Below are 15,105 nucleotides of genomic sequence, written 5' to 3'. Positions count from 1 at the left end.
TTTATGGTTTTGACAAACGATGATGCCCTTAAGATCCTACTTGCTGTTTTCATATATATACTTCGAGCTTACTTGCTATTGTTGGGCATGGAGTCAACATACGTACTTTTCTGCATGATCCTAAAAATGGCCCACAATAAGGAGGCTGCTTATGGCAATAATTGAATAGATTCTGCAGCTTCCTGATTTACCTGAATTGACTGAATAAAAGGTTTTTTCCTTCCTTAAAGTAGTATACAGGCATAATGAGGTTTTTTGAAAAAGGCATTATTTCAGAGAATGAGCAAACTCAAGAAATACCAGAGTGGCACAAATAGTGTGGATTAATATTCTGGTGTATAACATATGCATGTGCAGTGTCTATTTTTGATTTCCTGTTTCTCCTGGTCCACACTCTTTACTTTACTGATCCAGGAACCGTGGAAACTTCTTTGATTCTCGCCACTCTAGGAACTTGTGCAGATTTGCCCATTCTGGATGAGCCTAGATCTCGATTGCTTTCTGCCCAGAGCTGTGTTAGAATTGTTTCCATGGGATGTAACCATTATGTTGGGAAGACACAAGAGAAATGCAGAGGAATATTATAATGCGATTAACACATATTTAGACAGTACAGCACAGTCGGGTAATGACATGTGGTATCAGCACATGAAAAAGGTGGGTGAAAGTACATCTAAGTTGGTTTGATATGTCTGTTCTCTCCTACTGTATGTCATGAGTACTGCCTGGACTTTCATTCCCGGAGAAGTACCAGAGTATGATGCTGGAGCTCTTTTCCACCTTGCTGCATGCATGACCCGAGACAGTTCCAAGGACATTGGGCCACCCGGCGATGGAGATCAAAATGGTCATTCCTATTCCAAGATAATTATATCAAGAATATACAGATAGAAAAGGAGCCTGCATAGAAGAACAAGATGCTCACATACCCTAGGGCAGGATTGGGTGAAGTAGTCATAAAAGAAATGAGGAGAATGGACAGTCTGGATAAAGCAGAATTGGCTTGGATGCCTGGTTCCTCGAGAGAACACAGATGCTAATCTATGGACAAGTAATGACCAACAAAGGATGGGAAGAAGGATTGATGTCCATTGCCTCTCATCTCTTAAAGAAAGAATACGTACGAGAAGTACATAAGGTGAATAATGAATATTTAAAGTCATGGGCCGAACTTGACAAGCTACTGACATGGGTAGAAGATGAATCAGGACCAATTTGTGTAATCCCACTAATGAATGTGACATTGTGTTTTCAGAAAAAAGGGGAAAAGACATGTGGGAGATAACATAGGTTGCAAGACTACAGTTTATGTTTCTCGTATGGGAGTAGGAACAGCAGTCCTGATGGATTGATATTGGGCTTGTGGGCCCAGAGCCTACATGAAACTGCCCAAGGATTGGGGAGGAATGTGTGCCTTAGTGCTTGTCCATGCTCCAGCATTAGTGATTCCAAAGAGTGACCTGAATATTGGCAAATTTCCAAAAGCAGATGCCCACTTGAGGAGGAGCAGATCACACAAATTCCTTAATAGAACCAAGAAGAATTATTTCTCTGCTAAATCAATAGAAGCTTTCAATGTGTTTCCTTATGAACACAAATTGTTCTGCACGACTGCTTCAATTTTTACGACTGTCTTTATGCCTGAGATCCAAACAGTGGCCAATGCCAAATGGCTACATATTACCAGATGGGAACTCTTGCAGATGATCAACACCACTATTAAGTTATTTAATGTGATCAAGGAGGAATTGAGGGCCATAAGGCTGATGATCTTACAGAGCAGATATGTCCTTGGTATGATCACATCAATGGATGGAGGTGTTTACACCAAAATCGGGCCATCATGTTGCACATTCATACCTTCTCACAATTACGAAACTGGGACCTTGACAGAGGCCATAACGCTGCTAACGAAGTTACCCAATAAAATGGTAAATGCGATAGAAGACACTGCAGATGATGGCTAGTTCGGGTCCATCTTCGCATGGGTTCCACAATAGATGGCGAATATCTTCAACCTCTTGGGAGCTACACTCGTGATGGTGATGTTCTGATTCTGTGTGATCAAGGTAATGATTACACAGTGTAAGAAGACAGCAATGAAAGCTGCAGGAATGAAGATCATGATAGATGTCGAGTCAGGATTCAAACCCAATGGGTTGACAGATGAAGAAATCAGAGACTCCATGAAGGCCAGTATCTTAGCACCAGAGGAACCACAAAAAGTATGTGGGACGATGAATTTACTGTTGTGTTGCCTGAATGGACAATGTAGTCACATGACCTGGAGTGTTGATGAACATGTAAAATCATCAGGATTTCTGAAAGGAGTAATGAAGATTTGGACTCCAGAAAAGCATGTTTTCAAAAAAGAATGTCAGGATGTGGAAACTGGTGAAGGAGTGGTCGATGACTTGACCAGAGGGGTAGTGTAGAGGAGGAGTCAAAAGCATCTATTGGAAGTCCTGCCCCTATTCTGCCTATATGCTGGAAACCGGAAATTGCGACCTGTGCAACACCAGTAATGGCATCTATACCACAGAGAATCTTTGAGACAAGGGGCCTCATTTCGAGTTTGGAGGTAAGGAAAAAACAATGCCGGTAAAGGATTACCGGTATCCTTTACCGCTCCGGTCCATTACGACCCAACAACCCACTATTAGCGCTACCGTAAATAAGGGTGCCTCTAATAGTGCCATGGGCGCGGGCATGCAACCTCACATGCCGGGAATAGTGGCATGACGTAAACAGGAGGTGAACACGAGTAATGCGGACATGCTAATAACGGCCTACAGAAGACAGAAAAGTACCTTACCGGCATGGAGCAAATACCGGCATCGCGGACCACCCGTAAACGGCCATGTGCAGTGTTCCCAACTGCCACAGGTGCACACAATCATCACAGGGGGAGGCAATATAGACTGGGCCAGCACAAAAGGAGCACACCCCAATCCTTCCCACACCCAGTCGCACCAAAAAATTATCCCAATACTACTAGCAATGCTGGTGCTGGAGGACATGATTGCAGTGGAACTCCAGCACCAACAACAACAGGCAGCACAGAGGAGACGCAGGAGGAGAAGGAAGGTGAGGCAGGCACAACCTGCACCACCATTGCAGCCAGTTGTACCACACAGGCAGCCCCCGATCCCCCGAATCAGAGCCAATCCATTCAGCCTAACCCCTGAGCAGATCCACACCCTGTACCGTCTGGACCGGGACCCCATCACCACCATTGTGGACATGATACATAACGACATTGCCAGCCTCATAGACATCTGTACCGCCATCCCCCCTCTACTGAAGGTGGTGTCTGTGCTCCACTTCCTGGCCAGAGGCACCTACCAGCACACAGTAGGCCACTTGCATGGCATATTACAACCATTATTCTCATGTACGCTGAACCAAGTGCTCAATGCCCTTCTGAAGTACACATGCGACCACATTTACCTACCACGGACAGCCCAGGAGATCTCCAACACCAAGGTTGGTTTCCATTCACTGGCCGGCATCCCCGGTTGCATTGGTGCCATCGACTGCCCCATGTTGAATTGGTGGTCACACATGCCATGGAGGCAGTGTACCGCAACTGTAAGTTATACCACTCCATCATCACACATTGTTGTGCCTGATTTCCCAGATCAACCCATGATTCAATGGTCATGCGGAACTCCACGATACTACGCTACATGGAGCATCACGCAGGCCACAGATCCTGGCTACTCGGTGAGTTGCATGTCAGGCTCATGGCATCGCGATGTGAGTAGGTGATTGGGGGGTGAGATGCATACATCACCTGGCTGAGATGGGGGGGAGAGATGCATACTTCACCTGGCTGAGATGGGGGCAGAGATACATACTCCACCTGGCTGAGAGTACCTGAGAGGACGGGCCATGCTCATACCCCAAAGCAGGCCAGACTGGACCTGACACCTGACCCCAAAATGCAAGACGTAAGCTGCCCTACCATGATAATGGTGCAGTGCTACAACCATTCCATAGCCATCAACATGAACACTGCACATAATCAGACTGTAGCCCCCGCAACAAAATGCAGCGACAAGCAATTAGTATGGCCAATGCACAGCACCAAATACCATCATCAAAAAAGGTCATTTGTCCATTACTGCGTACAAAGGAGTCACATGAGGGCAAAATACATGAACACACCCCTACACCAACAGAGAGGTCCACCAAAACATCATGTGAACATCTGTTGTGCAAAGTGAGATCATCATGAGTCTGCCATCAACGGCGACATGATGAAAGCATACAATTGACTACACATCACCCAGATCATGGGAACAACCGGCGTGGACTACCACAGTGCATGAGCACTCACAAGGAGTAGGACACCCCTGCGCCCACTAGACGATGCCACGCACACCTGTCAATCAGATTAATTCACACATTGCAATTACATCATGAGGCTCTATGCATGCATGGATATGTGGGTGCACAAAGGGAATAAATGCATGCTATGGTGTCATTGATACAGGTCCCACATGATGTGATCACTTACACATAACCATTGCTGCACACGTGCAGGTGATGCAGGCTATCACTTGAAGAGGTGGCTCCTTACCCCAGTCCGGAACCCGCAGAACAGCCACGAAGAGGACTACAATCATGCGCATACACGTACCCGAGTGGTGATTGAGCAGATATTTGGCCTTTTGAAGGAACGGTTTCGCTGCCTCAGCAGGTCTGGTGGGGCACTCCTGTACGGGCATGAGAAAGTGGGCAAGATAGTCATGGCATGTGTCATGCTACACAATATGTGCATCAGACGGAATGTGCCTCTGCCCCCTGACACTGATCTGAAACCACCTGATCATGAGGATGAGGAGGGTGGAGATGGGGCTGCACTTCAGGGAGGCTAAGATGCACAGGAGGGACGTGCCGTGCATCAGACTTTGATTAACCAGTGTTTCTAGCACACATGAATGCGGAGTGTGACATGGAGGTGGGACTCAGGGCACTGGGTGTCTCAGGGACATGGACACTGTAGACTGTTCACCAATAAAGCACACGTACACAATAAGGAATGTCCGCTCATGTGAATTCTGATTTTACAACAGGTGTATTGAAGTAATATGACATATCAAGTGCACAAGCCCTCCACCCCACACACCATCTCCCCCTCCTCTTCCCCCTCAACTTCCCCACACACCCTCTCCCCCTCCCTTCCCCCCTCAACTTCCCCACACACCCTCTTCCCCCTACCCCTCCCCCCTCAACTTCCCCTTTCCCCCTTTCCCCCTCCCCTCCCCCTTCAACTTCCCCAAACATGGTGTGCACTTGCATGCACCAATGGTCTTCAGGAGTATGGAATGGCAGGCTGCACCTACACCCCTTTTCCACTAGCAGCATCGGGTGGACCCCTGTCTGACCTGCGCAAATTCCGGCAAGACTTATGCAGGGGGCTGGTCTGTCTGGAGCTGGCATTTGAGGAGGTGCCTGATTGTTCAACCACCTGTGTGGGGCGTAGGGCCTCCAATGCTGCCACCATTTGGGTGAGGACCTGCCTCACAGCCACCAATTCACTACATATGTCTTTGGAAGTGGACTGGATTGCAGATTTGAGGGATGCTGCGCATTGGAAGAAGCCAATAACTGGTTATCAGCTGAGAATAACAGTAACACGTGAGAAGTCAAGGCATCCCTTGATTTGCAAGGAGAGAACACTGTGAGTGGCAATTTTCTTTATTAAGGACAATTAAATACCATACTACCAGCAGATTGACTGTCTCTGATCACATGAGGCGAGGGTAAAAATAGACGATGAGCATGGTGCACCAGATTAATGAGAGCGAGTGCTCAACTCCCTTATATTTCCAGAGATGAGAAGATGCTACAAGGTCGAGTTCGAAGATAATATGAATGGCAGACAGTATGAGTGATGTGAGATGCAAGGCTAATTAGGTGGGGAGATACGGGCAAGTCCACCCACCAGCACCTGGGGTACCAGCTTACGTTCTGCTAGAGCATTGAATCCTCCAGAAGGTTACAAGTATGCCAAACAGTTGTAGAAGGCAATATAAAAAAGAACCTTATAGTTTGAGATCCAATTAAGTGTTGTGTTTCTAATTGTTATCGAAGATGAGTTGCACTATGACTTGCACTAGGGGAAGACATAAGTGCCCACCTGACTATAGAGACCCAGTCACGATCATATGCCATATAGAAAGTATACTTAGATGTTCCCCTTGAGCCAACCACAATCTCCCGTACGTTTTCTTAATTTGCCACATAGTATGACGTCACTTATGATGAACTTTTAGTATAAATGTGTTGTTTTTCATGAAATGTTTCGAGATCATGCTGTGCGACGTCTGTTGATGTCAGTTGTACTGCCAGTTTTAGACAATTGCTATTAAAACAGAGTTATTTGCCAACTTCCTGAGTCAGTCTTATTATTTAATTTGAGAAGTTGTTCTCCACCCCATCCATAGTACGACATGTTACCTTGAGTAAAAGGGCCTCTAGGGTTGAACTGCATCATATGTCACTTGTGTAACCATGTAACCATGTAACCATGTAACTTCCATATCTATGTAACCTATACGCTGGTATGAAACTTTAACACCACCGTTGTCTGCTGCCAAGAACAGTGCCTAGATGCCGTCGGACTTGGTGCGCTATATAAATTGCAAAATAAATAAATAAAATTGTTAGAATGATCTGAGGCTCAAAGCTGCCAAGATGTGCATACACCATATTTTCTCTGCTGCAACTACTCAAATGTCCATCTCCTTCATAGCAGATCACATGAGAAGATTGCTGGTCACTAAAGGAAAGTATGTTGTGTCCACATGTCATTAACACATTGTTGAATATCTGGTGACTGCGGGTGCCACAGCCATGGATTCTCCAACAAATATCTCTGTAGTTTTTTGATTGCAAAAGGCTGGTGGCAATAACTTGGCATATAATATAAAAGATGAGTCCATTGAAATAAAGGACATGGAAACTCTTTCAGGCCTTGATGGGCAACAAGGTTTTGTGGAGGTAGGGATGTTTAGGGTGTGATCAAGCCTGATGTCCATATGTTGTTTCCCATTTTGTAGAGGCAGAAGGGTTACCCAGAGCTTTAACAAAGGTCTTTGATCTCTTCAAAATGTTCCAGTCATCGCTCTTCAGTTTTGCCTTAGTCACCCCAAGTTGAAGGGTTATGCCCAGATTTGAGCTAAGAGGCTGCTTTTGCTAGAGATCCAAATTACACCTCACAGATGATCCCAATGAGGCTGACACGTGTCAGGGGTTGCATGTATTTTCACAGAGAAGGTATGTGAACCAGAGGTTTGGGCTGTAGTATCCCTTTTAGGATACGGTCAAGCCAAGCTTGCATATGTTCCTTCTTCTCTAATGGTATGGGAAGATGAAAAAGGAAGGTCCAAAGAACAGCCAATAGCTTTGCTGGTAGTATTTGATTCATTCAAACCATTCCAGCCCTCACTCATCAGTGTTGCATTAGTCACCCCGAGTGGAATAGAAAGGCCCATACATGGTCTTTTTGTTTGGATTGCATGTTTTGGGATCGGAGCAATACTAACACCAATCTGCATATTAATTTTCACTTTGTTCATGGCAAGAAAGACTGAAAAGCAATGGTCTATAAGACTTCCAAGTGCTTTGGCAGCATTTTTTGATTTGTTCGAAACCTTCCAGAAATGTCTCCAGTCCACAGTGCTGTATTAGTTATCCAGAGCGGGACATGCATGCCCAGAAGTAGGTCCCCAGCTTGCTGTGTCTTGCCAGCTTGCTGTGCCTATATTCCAAAGCTACACCTCACCCATATTGGCCATTGAGTCTGAAACAAGTGTGGATGTTGTTGTGGTAACATGCAAAAAGGATCACCCTAGCAGATTTGGCTAACATACTCCTTTTATGGTGCGACCAAGCCCGAGTTTCATATGGTAATTACCTTTTTCTGTAATTTCATGACATCCTTGTAAACATTAGTCTGGAGAGTTGTCCATAACTTTGCCACCATTGTTTTAAATTAATGTAAACCTTACAGTCATCAATCTAGAGTGAACTTTACCAGAGTTGAAAGTGACATTAATCCCCTCAGTCTTAAATTAAATCATCCTTGTTCATCAGTTAACTCTTCTTTCAAACATGCTTCTAGGTTGACACTTAAACAAATATTGCTAACTTGGTCCATTATAATAGCTAATCAGGGCCTTGAAATAATGTATTGTGGAATATATTCCGGTCTAATATGATGGTTTGTTCAAAATATTATTTATGGAATTTTTAAGGTCGATTATAAAATTGGATTGAATATTTTCAATGGGGATTGACAGTCGATGCTTAGCCACAAAATGGTTATTAAACACAATTCTAAAAAGAAGACTGCCAAATCCTCATAGATACTAATCAATGAAATGTGGAATTTTAAAGGTATGATTGAAGCTAAAAATAGAGTTTGCGACCGATAAATAGAGGTACCTTCAGTTGTTATTAGGTAGTAATGAACACACGTTTTTCTAGAGTTGTATGGCATTTATTACCACCGGAAACACATGATTAAAGTACCAAGTAACAATATCAACAAGCAAAACATGTTTTCCTACTTTGTTCATCATTATGAAGCCGACTGTGTGAAAGATAGTAACTGTTAGAGGAGTTAATTAGTGATTCTAGTCCTCTTAAAATTATAGGAATCAGTATTTCCCTGCAAGAGGTTCAGAAAGCAACCCATGCTCATGGACCTGAAGGAATACCAGTTGATCTCTATGAAAGCGATCTGATACTTTTGGCCACATTTGTGAATCTGATACCAAAGAGATGGTGTACAGCCAAAGTCATTCACATGTTTAAGAAGGCTGATAAGTGCAACCTCAGAAAACAGTTATGGGGCAAAATCTTTGGCAAGTTCATTTTGCCTGGAGGTTGTGATGCAGGAGGACACACATCCAGCACATGGCCAGCTGGCTTTAGGAAAGGCCAAGGAGTTTCCAATCAAGTATTTAGGTTGACTTTATTGGGGACACAATTATGTGGTACAATAAATGGTCTTCGGTATGAGGTCTTTATTGACCATATGGCTGCCGTTGATTAAGTCAGTAGGGCAAAGTTGTGGGGAACCTTGAGAAAAAAGGGTATGAATGATAACATAATTGGACTCATGCCGCTGCACTACATCAGAATAACACCTATGGTGAGGTTTGGATAATAATGGGAGGAGACCAATGACTTCACTGTAAACATAAATGTCTGTCACGGATTTGTGCTGTCCATGACCTTTTTAGTTTGTTTGCAGAAAAGGTTATCTAAGAGCTGTCTGCCGCCAGGGATGAGGTATCAAGCCTGGCCTTTTTTCCATTATGCATGTGATGTGGTGATTATGGAAAGGACAAAGATCGCACTAATAAAGCTTCTGTCTGTCTATCAAAATAAGTTAATTAATGGAGGTTTTGCCTTGTCTTTAACCAATTGTAGGATTACCTCAGAATCCACATTTCCTCATATTGTCTATTGTCACAACACAATGAGAATGTGGAAGCCTCCCTTGGCTAAATTAGATAAACCACCTCCAGAGTTCCTGTGAGAATAAGGAAATGATACATCTTAGCTCCCCTTAATGTCCAACAGCAATATTTGTAGACTCCAAAAGAGACTGGCGGGGTATCATTCCTTGGTTCCTGGGACTGGTCTTTTGGGCAGCAGCCATCCATCTAGAGAACTGGGGAAGGTCTATCCCAAGGGCAATTTCCTCCTGGAGTCAAGGAATTACCCATGCTCCCTTAGAGACATTGTTGCTTGCAGCTTAATCAATAATTATATTTCTCTTCCAGTAAATGCATTGCCTCTTTGAGTTACTGTCTCTGTTTGAATTAGCTGTAACTGATAAGCACAGTGAGAGCTGGTGGAAGTCTACAATGATTGTTTCATGGTCATCTGGATGTGTCGCAGTAAAGGCGGTGATGATGCAGAACATGGTTTCAATGCAAGCAGTTCCTTAATTTTCTCCAGGGCAGGATCTTTGACATTCTGCCCTATAGTGGCCTAGTCATCATGACAAATATGTTGTGAGGGCTCATAGGGTCACAGTTTTTTTTTTAAGCAGAGCATGAGATACTCACAGCCCAGGCTCATCATCTCCATGAGTACCTTCTATACATATGCATACCAAATGTTCCCATCAGTCTTCTGTACCTCATAGCTAACCAGGATTTCCTCCATCGATAATGGTGAAATTATATTTCCCTAGTGTTACTTTTCACATTTTGCTCTATTCACAACCCATTCAAAATTGGTGAAAAAGTGAAATAAATCTATAAAATGGGGGCTGAGAGTGCATGTGGTGTACTAGGGACTAGAAGGTCTTTAAGCTCCTAAAGAAATTTGAGTTATCTGTACACCGGCTTTCCATGGATTTATCATAAAGAGGCCCACAACTTGTGATGGCCTGGGTACATAGATTAGATGTTTTTCAAAATGTATTTAATTTGTGATTGAAGTTGACTTGAGAACTCTAGTATATCAATCCACCAATCACTTCCCTGGGACTCAGCCCATTGACAACCAAATGCCTCCTGGCAGTTAGCAAATAAATCCCTTGAAGGCACAGGGGTTTTGATCATCTGCTGATCATCTTTTTGTGGCCTGGTTTTATTATTTCTGCTTTTTTTGACTGTAGTCAGGGTGCTGTGCTGTCGCTCTACATAGTCTTCCCCTTTGCCAGATTCATGGAGCCCAGACTTTCTACAGTACCTCGATCATGTGTTTATGGATCACATTGTGTCCAGGGAGATTTGTGCAAACCTCGTTTGCGATCCTGGTTCATCTCTGCCACAGTTGTTTCAAACAGAGGATGGATAGGTTCACCTTTTTCAGACTTCTTTTTTCCCATTCTTACTCTCCTGACCAAAACCTCTTTCTCCCTGAACTCCTCTCTCCTTTTCAATGCCCTGCAATTTATTGGTGCTCATCACCTTCCATAATAGCTTCTTGTCTTCTCCCCTTCTTTGTTCTCTGCTTGTCCTCCACTCCCAGGTTCTTGCTGCTTGTCAATTCTCTCCCAAGGTCTTTATGATATTGTATCCATCCTATTCTCTCGGTTCTTATTTTCTTGTCTGCCAGCTCTGTGCCTCATCCTCAATTCCACATTCTCCCTACCAAATCTTGTCTACCTCCTTCTCTTTGGCTATTTCCTCAAGATCTATTCTATCTCCATCCCACACACATTGTACTCTTTATGTGTATTCTTCTGCCTTTGGTCTCTAAGCTCCCCACTTTTGATCTCTCTTGCTTTTTCTATACTCCAACTCTTTGCCTGGGTTCTCTCCCCACAATGTATAGTCCTCCTCCTTTCACTCTCTATCTCTATCTCTTTCTTACAATCCCCGATTCTGCCACTTTTTTCCACCTCCCTCTTGCTCATTCCAATCCCTTCTCCCTTCTGCCTCACTCTCTTCCTCTCAAACTTTTACCACTATTCTGCTTCCAAAACCAATGACCCAGCTTGAAATATGGCTAGTTCGCATTTTCTGACATACCCGCCAATTACAGATTCGTCTTGACCATGTTGAGGAGACTGTTCTTTGTAGAGTTTGTAAAATGCTAATTGAATTTGCTTCCTCAGCTTCAAGTGTGCTGTGCAGATGGTCATCCTCCATTTTCCCAGTAGACCATCCTGCAACTGCTGCCAACTCCCGACTTATCTGTGGCTTGCCACTGGCCCTCTAGCATTTCACCAGCTCATCGTCAAAGGGAAGTAGTTTGAAGTCAACTCGTCACAAAACCAATATCAAATGTTTGCTGACAACGCAAATGTTTGTTGACAACGCACCATGTGGCTGCTAATTCTCTCATGTCTCCTGCTGGTATAAGTTGTTTACATGGGCATAAGGCCAGTGGCAATAACATGTCAATTGATGCCAAAACAAGTCTTATGATCTGTTAAATCCATTATAGTAAGGACATGCCAACACCTATGGGAGTTGAGGGACAAAAGTGTTTTTGCCAGGTTGTACTTTTAACATGACCAGTGAGTAATACAGTCAGGGTGTAAGAATCGGCTGACCGTTCTTGTATACTGGCCTTTTCTAAATACAGGAAAACCGTATCTTATAATGGGGCTCATTGGCTGTAGGAAACCTGATTATGGTTAGGAGGATGTAGGTTTATTTATAAATGATGCCACCCCACAAGTCCATCCCCTTGTCCAATCGATGGTTGCTCATAATTCTGACATGATTTCAATCTTGTTTAACATAGCAGGGACACTATCTCTTCTGTCTTTGGGTCCTTTTACCAAAGGTATTGTGGGTCTTTCCCAGACCGCTGATAGGTTGAAGGACCTGCCAAACCCAAACTTTTCTTCTTGGCCCTAAATCAGATAGCAGGTGGTGGTATCCTCCCCCCTCCGGCTCCATCTGTCAGCACCAAACAAAACTTCATCACAGAGTCTTGTCATATTGTTCCCAGATACATACCGACATGAATGATAACCAGAAACTACCCAATGTTCATAAAAAGGTTAGGCCTTCACACATTAATGCAGGGGAATACAATGCCCTTGCAGTACCCCAGCCTTGAATCATGTCCTGGAAAATATGAGGTCACAATGTCAGATAATTGTAAAAAAGCTTAAAACGAAAGATGTATCTTCTAAAGTCTATTGTGTGGATTATTTTTGCTGTGTTACTTGTGACTATCAATCTCTGATTTTTGGTACCTTATTTTCCCTTTGGCATCTCCCTGATCCCACCACCCCAATATTGCACTTTACAAAATCCTATTTCCCTCACCTGTCATTATTTATTTCCACAAAACATACAAGACTTCCTCTGCCTCTAGGAGCTACCATGTTCACATTGCCTCTTTTCCCAGTTTAGAGTAATGCATATGTGACACTGGGGCTGTGATGTGCAAACAAGATGAGAAATATCAAGTAGGCAATTAATAGGCACCTGGGTAGATCTCTACTGTCCTATAGAACTTCCTACAGTCGACTAGAAAATGAAAGCCCTCACACATTGTGGTCAAGGTTGGCGATGTATGGCCTTATTTAGTGAGTGGGGGAAGGACCTTTGTTGGGGGATAATGTTGCTATGCGGGTAAGATGAGTAGGTCAGCAAAAGGAGTGTTTTGTGAAATGGGAAGAAGCTGATAGATGAAGTATGAGGCCTGATGCTCTTTGTTACCAGGCAAGAAGAACATATGACCCACATATGACCCACATGGCAACTAACAATGTCATAACGAAACGTGAAAGAGAATATATTACATTTTCTGCTAGCAATGTATTTGAACCCCACTTGTATGGTGTGTAGTACACTTTAAAACGTTTTTTTTTATTTATTTTTTTATTATAGTTGCTTTGGTCGCGACCAAAATCGAGACCTTTCAACCTTAGAAAAAATAAACCACTTGTACATAAATTTACAACAACTTACATAAATGGAATATGAATAAAATAATTAGCTCTTTACATATAAAGAAATACAACATCACTCAATTGGAGGTTTCAGCAGTAGACCTTACAAAATATTCCATGCACAGCAATCAACTTTTTGATACTGCATACATCGGTATTTTGAGCTCATGCAAATAATTAACCACTGCATATGTTACGGCCTTTCTATTAGTATGAAATAATAAGACCCATAGGTTTTTTGGGGTCAGGATCTCTTGGGACAAAAATAAAGGCTTAAAGTGATCGTAGCGGAATGATAGTAGTTTATCGCATTCTGTGCACAGATGCTGAAGGGTTTCTCCTTGTTGTTTACAGAATCGGCAGGGTAAATCTCTGTTAACATTGCCCCGTCGATTCAACACATCATTGGTCAACCACAGGTTTAACCTGAATCTCATAAATCCATTCCGGTGGCTTGAGCTGGGAGATCTTACCATGTATTCAGCCACTGTATTATAACGTTTTAGTTCAAATGGAAAAGCCTCGACATTTTTATAGTTGACACAAGCAAGGCGTGTATAGATCCAGTCAACTTCCCACACTTTTTACTTGCTTTATCTGGATTTTCCAGTAGCAGGTTGAATCTATCTGGGCTTTTTCTAGAATTGATTGGATTTTTTGACGCCAAGCTTTCGGGAAGGTATCCATAGAACTTAGTAGCTATGTGGATATGATATTGGTGATCCCTGTTGTGGCTTGATTTAGGAGGCATTTGCGGTATAAGGCGCATAAGTTCCATTTATAAATTGCATATAGGGAAATTAGCCCTAACTCGTATCTTACAGATGGTAACGGTTGTGAGGTTGGTAATTGTAGAATTTGCCTCCAAAATCGACCTTCCCTGATGGCCCAATAGGTGTATGACATAATATATCGGGTCTCAGCGCCATATAGAATAACAGGCACCACTTTTTGTTTGAAGTAAGTAAGAATCGGTAAGAGAGAAAATTTGCAGTATCTCGCTTTAATGATCTTAGCTTGCGAGATGCACATTTGTAGTTTATGGAGCCCTTGCTTGTTGTACTGGTCAAAGGCACACAGATTGGAGATGACCATACCTAGGTATATATAGATATTAGTAACAGTAATCTTACTATTTTGAAGAGGCCAATAAAGTTGGGATGAACTTTGTTTCCTAGTGCCAAATTGGACGATATTTGTCTTAGCCATGTTAATTGTTATACCATTTGTTTTTGTGTAAACGTCAAGGGCACCTAATAGTTGACGTAAACCTTTAGGAGTGTGCGACATTAAGACCATATCATCAGCATACAATAGCCATTGAATCTGAACTCCCATGAGCCTCAGAGAGTCAGGTATCAATTTGCTAAAGCTTTGATGGATGTCGGAAACAAAAAAGTTAAATAGGGCAGAGGCTAATAAACAGCTATGCTTCTGGCCTCTGGCAGTTACTATGGGAGGAGTTAATAAACCAGGGTTGGTAAGTCTCAGTTGGATTGTGGTATTTGTGTATAATTGGATTATCCATTTCAGAATGTACCATAGGCAGTTAGCATCAGCCAGTTTCTTATATAAAAGCTCTCTTGGCACCGCATCAAACGCCATTTGAAAATCGATAAAGGCAAGATACAGGGGCTGTTTTCTTTGATAGGCTCTCTGGATAAGGCTAGATAGAGTTATGATGTTTACACCAGTGCCTACTCCTTGTAAAA

The sequence above is a fragment of the Ambystoma mexicanum genome, chromosome 5p (assembly GCF_040938575.1).
Source record: "Ambystoma mexicanum isolate Mex_15411 chromosome 5p, UKY_AmexF1_1, whole genome shotgun sequence".
Lineage (NCBI taxonomy): Eukaryota > Metazoa > Chordata > Amphibia > Caudata > Ambystomatidae > Ambystoma > Ambystoma mexicanum.
This window is presented reverse-complemented; position numbering follows the sequence as displayed.